This window comes from Excalfactoria chinensis, unplaced genomic scaffold, assembly GCF_039878825.1.
Source record: "Excalfactoria chinensis isolate bCotChi1 unplaced genomic scaffold, bCotChi1.hap2 Scaffold_987, whole genome shotgun sequence".
In the NCBI taxonomy this organism is placed as follows: domain Eukaryota; kingdom Metazoa; phylum Chordata; class Aves; order Galliformes; family Phasianidae; genus Excalfactoria; species Excalfactoria chinensis.
The window spans coordinates 17,501-22,500 of NW_027315720.1; the positions used below are offsets into that span (position 1 = coordinate 17,501).

General features: G+C 72.4%; 1 long non-coding RNA gene across 1 annotated transcript in view; it reads right to left on the reverse strand.

Moving 5' to 3' along the window:
- The window catches only part of LOC140265467 (uncharacterized), a 1,049-nt gene extending 440 nt beyond the window's left edge, over nt 1–609 (reverse strand). Inside the window, exons 1-2 of the long non-coding RNA XR_011906265.1 lie at nt 242–609; nt 1–73 (exon numbers count right to left, since the gene is read on the reverse strand). The exon at nt 1–73 is cut by the window's left edge and continues 440 nt beyond it. This is a non-coding gene — a long non-coding RNA (uncharacterized lncRNA). The remainder of the gene's footprint in view (nt 74–241) is intronic.
- Between the last annotated feature and the right edge of the window lie 4,391 nt (nt 610–5,000).

The window sequence follows — 5,000 nt, forward strand, 5'->3', positions numbered from 1 at the left end:
CTCTGTTTCGTTCGATGGACGAGCCTCGACGAGATCGTATTCTACGACGTTACCTCGTGCTCCGACACCGTATCTAGTAAAAGAAGTTTTCCCCCTTAGATTGCTGCCGCTGTTCTTTCCGCCCCCCTTTTTCCCCTCCCTTTCCGGGCCGGGGGCCCGACGGGGCGGCGGCGGCGGCGGCCCCCGTCGCGGGCACGGGTAAATCTAGGTGACCCGTGACACGCGGCGAAACGACTCTCACCTGTGCTCCCGCAGCTGACCCGACGCTCGCCTCGGCCGATCCGTCAGAGGTCCGGCGCCGCGGCGACCCGTTCCCCGTACAGACGGAGAAGGGCTGAGGGATGCCGTCGCCGCGGGTAAACGGCGGCGAAAGCCTCCGAGTCGTCCCGTCGGAGCGCGCGAGGATTCGTCGGAGAAGGTCTCGTCGCCGGTACCCCGCGCTAGGCCTTCTCGCGTACCTCCTGGGGGCGACCGCGCCTGCTGCCGCCCTCGGGCGCCCGTAGGCCGGTGCGCGTCGCGTGGGAAAGAAAGGGGACGAGTCAAGAAAAATCCGCGGAGAGCGTCCTTTCGCACGGGCCGCTTCTGCCGAGCGAGCCCCCGTTCCCCCCCCCCCCCCCCCCCTTCGCGTCCTCCCCCACCCGGAAACGCCTCCGCCTCCGTGGCCGCGGGGTCCGAGGCGGGAACCGCCTCCGCCGCGGCCAGAGCTCCGGCAGAAGAGGAACAAAGTCCCCTCTGTCCCGACCTACCGTCCAGCGAAATCGCAGCCGAGGGAACGGGCTCGGCGGAATCGGCGGGGAATAGAAGACCCCGGTGACCTCGACTCTAGTCCGGCGCTGCGAAGAGACGGGAGAGGTGCAGGATAAGTGGGAGGCCCACCCCCCCTCGGCGCTTCGGGCGGGAGACCCCCGCCGCGCCGCGGCCCGGCTGCCGGTGAAATCAGATCGATTTTTCGATTTTTTTTTTTTTTAATTTATTTTTTTTTTTTCCACCACGGTCTCCACTGGCGCGTGCTCTCTCTCTCGCTCTCTCTCCCCCCCCCCCACCCGCCATCCTTCTTTTACCCGGTCTCCAACCAGCGCCCCCCCACCCCGCACCCCCCCACGCCGGCCGAGAGAGCCGCGGGACTTTTTACATTTTCCCATTTATCCTTCCAACCCCCCCCACCCCCCGGCACCCTCGGCACGAGCCCGGGGACCGGAAGAGTCGAACGAGCGCGACTCGGCAACGGCGGCGCCCGCGCCCGCGCCCCCGCCCGCGCCCGCGCCCGCGCCCCCGCCCCCGCGGCCACCCCGCGCCTCCCGCCGGCCCACCTCTCTGCCGACCGCTGCCGTCTACCCGCTGTTCTTCCATCCTTACCCCGCCGAGGCGAGCGACCGCGCGCCGTCCGGGCCGACCGCCGTCCCGGATTTCCGGCAGACCGGCCGGAATTCCATCACCAACGGCCCTCCCGGTGGGCGCGGCCCCGGCTCGCGCACGCGCGCTTCCTCCGGAGGGCCGGGCCGCATCCGAGCCTGTCCGGCAGCGACCTCTAGAGTCCGGGGCGGAGCCGGGTAGACCGTGGCGACCGAATCGAGCGGCACGGGCAGCGCCCCCTAGCCACCGCCGCCGAGCCCGTGCCGCTCGGAGCCGGGTAGACAGTGCCGACCCAGTCGAGTCGCACGGGCAGCGACCCCTAGCCGCCGCCGCCGCCGAGCCCCAGTGCCGCTCGGACCCGGGTAGACCCTGCCGACCTAGTCGAGTCGCACGGGCAGCGCCCCCTAGCCTGCGCCGCCGTGCCCGAGTGCCGCTGTTAACCGGGTAGACCGTGCCGACCTAGTCGAGTCGCACGGGCAGCGCCCCCTAGCCTGCGCCGCCGTGCCCGAGTGCCTCTCGGACCCGGGTAGACCGTGCCAACCTAGTCGAGTCGCACGGGCAGCGCCCCCTAGCCTGCGCCGCCGTGCCCGAGTGCCGCTGTTAACCGGGTAGACCCTGCCGACCTAGTCGAGTCGCACGGGCAGCGCCCCCTGGCCTGCGCCGCAGTGCCCGAGTGCCGCTGTTAACCGGGTAGACCCTGCCGACCTAGTCGAGTCGCACGGGCAGCGCCCCCTAGCCTGCGCCGTCGTGCCCGAGTGCCGCTGTTAACCGGGTAGACCTTGCCGACCTAGTCGAGCCGCACGGGCAGCGCCCCCTGGCCTGCGCCGCCGTGCCCGAGTGCCGCTCGGACCCGGGTAGACCCTGCCGACCTAGTCGAGTCGCACGGGCAGCGCCCCCTAGCCTGCGCCGCAGTGCCCGAGTGCCGCTGTTAACCGGGTAGACCCTGCCGACCTAGTCGAGTCGCACGGGCAGCGCCCCCTAGCCTGCGCCGTCGTGCCCGAGTGCCGCTGTTAACCGGGTAGACCTTGCCGACCTAGTCGAGCCGCACGGGCAGCGCCCCCTGGCCTGCGCCGCCGTGCCCGAGTGCCGCTCGGACCCGGGTAGACCCTGCCGACCTAGTCGAGTCGCACGGGCAGCGCCCCCTAGCCTGCGCCGTCGTGCCCGAGTGCCGCTGTTAACCGGGTAGACCTTGCCGACCTAGTCGAGCCGCACGGGCAGCGCCCCCTGGCCTGCGCCGCCGTGCCCGAGTGCCGCTCGGACCCGGGTAGACCCTGCCGACCTAGTCGAGTCGCACGGGCAGCGCCCCCTAGCCTGCGCCGCCGAGCCCGAGTGCCGCTCGGACCCGGGTGGACCGTGCCGACCTGGTCGAGCCGCACGGGCAGCGCCCCCTGGCCTGCGCCGCCGTGCCCGAGTGCCGCTCGGACTCGGGTAGACCTCGCCGACCTGGTCGAGCCGCACGGGCAGCGCCCCCTGGCCTGCGCCGCCGAGCCCGAGTGCCGCTCGGACCCGGGTAGACCGTGCCGACCTGGTCGAGCCGCACGGGCAGCGCCCCCTGGCCCGCGCCGCCGAGCCCGAGTGCCCCTCGAAACCGGGTAGAACCTTCCGACCGACTCGAGTCGCACATGCATCGACCCCTAATTTCCGCCGCCGTGCCCGAATGCAGCTCGTAACCAGGTAGACCCTGCCCACCTACTCGAGTCGCAAGGGCAGCGAACCCTTGCTGCCGCCGCCGAGCACGAGTGTTGATCTGAGCCGGGTAGACAGTGCCGACCGACTCGAGCCACACGGAGAGCGACCCCTAGCCGCCGCTGCCGAACCCGAAACCCGCTCGTAGCCGGGTAGACCCTGCTGACCTAGTCGAGTTGCACGGGCAGCAACGCCTAGCCGCCACCGCCCTGCCCGAAAGCCGCTCGTAACCGGGTAGACCCTGCCGACCTAGTCGAGTTGCACGGGCAGCAACGCCTAGCCGCCACCGCCCTGCCCGAAAGCCACTGGTAACCAGGCAGACCCTGCCGACCGACTTGAGTCGCACTGGCAGCGACCCCTAGCCGCCGCTGCCGAGCCCGAGTGCCACTCGTAACCGAGTAGACCCTTCCGACCGACTCGAGCCACAGGTGCAGCAACGCCTAGCCGCCGACGCTGAGCTCGAAAGCCGCTAATTACGAGGTAGACCCTGCCGACCGACTCGAGCCGCACGTGCAGTGACCTATTGCCGCCGCCGCCGAGCCCGAGTGCCGCTGTTAACCGGGTAGACCTTGCCGACCGGCTCGAGACGGATGGGCAGCGACCCTCGGGCGCTGCCGCGGAACGTGCGAGCCGAACGCAGTGCACCGAGACCGTGCGTACTACGCTCCGATCGGCTCGGTCATTCCGCGGCGGAGGACAGTTGGTTGCATTCGCGCAGGCTCGGGTGCGCCGGCACGGTCCAACCTATCTCGGCGGGCTCCGCTCCACTCGATCGTTCCCCGGCAGAAGCCGGTTGTCGCTTCTGTGGCGGCTCGCGTGCGCCGGCACGGTTTCCCCGGCCCCGGCGGGCTCCGGTCCGCTCCGTGCTTCCGCGGCGGCAGACGGGCGTCTCAGCCGCGCCGGCTCGCGTGCGGCGGCACGGTGCAACCTATCTCGGCGGGCTCCACTCCACTCGATCGTTCCGCGGCATAAGCCAGGTGTCGCTTCCGTGGCGTCTCGGGTGCGCCGGCACGGTCTACCCGGCTCCGAGCGGCACTCGGGCTCGGCGGCGGCGGCTAGGGGTCGCTGCCCCTGCGGCTCGACCAGGTCGGCACGGTCTACCCGGGTCCGAGCGGCACTCGGGCTCGGCGGCGGCGGCTAGGGGTCGCTGCCCGTGCCGCTCGAGTCGGTCGCTACGGTCTACCCGGCTCCGAGCGGCACTCGGGCTCGGCGGCGGCGGCTAGGGGTCGCTGCCCGTGCCGCTCGAGTCGGTCGCCACGGTCTACCCGGCTCCGAGCGGCACTCGGGCTCGGCGGCGGCGGCTAGGGGTCGCTGCCCGTGCCGCTCGAGTCGGTCGCCACGGTCTACCCGGCTCCGAGCGGCACGGGCTCGGCGGCGGCGGATAGGGGTCGCTGCCCGTGCCGCTCGAGTCGGTCGCCACGGTCTACCCGGCTCCGAGCGGCACTCGGGCTCGGCGGCGGCGGCTAGGGGTCGCTGCCCGTGCGGCTCGAGTCGGTCGCCACGGTCTACCCGGCTCCGAGCGGCACTCGGGCTCGGCGGCGGCGGCTAGGGGTCGCTGCCCGTGCCGCTCGAGTCGGTCGCCACGGTCTACCCGGCTCCGAGCGGCACTCGGGCTCGGCGGCGGCGGCTAGGGGTCGCTGCCCGTGCGGCTCGAGTCGGTCGCCACGGTCTACCCGGCTCCGAGCGGCACTCGGGCTCGGCGGCGGCGGCTAGGGGTCGCTGCCCGTGCCGCTCGAGTCGGTCGCCACGGTCTACCCGGCTCCGAGCGGCACTCGGGCTCGGCGGCGGCGGCTAGGGGTCGCTGCCCGTGCCGCTCGAGTCGGTCGCCACGGTCTACCCGGCTCCGAGCGGCACTCGGGCTCGGCGGCGGCGGCTAGGGGTCGCTGCCCGTGCCGCTCGAGTCGGTCGCCACGGTCTACCCGGCTCCGAGCGGCACTCGGGCTCGGCGGCGGCGGCTAGGG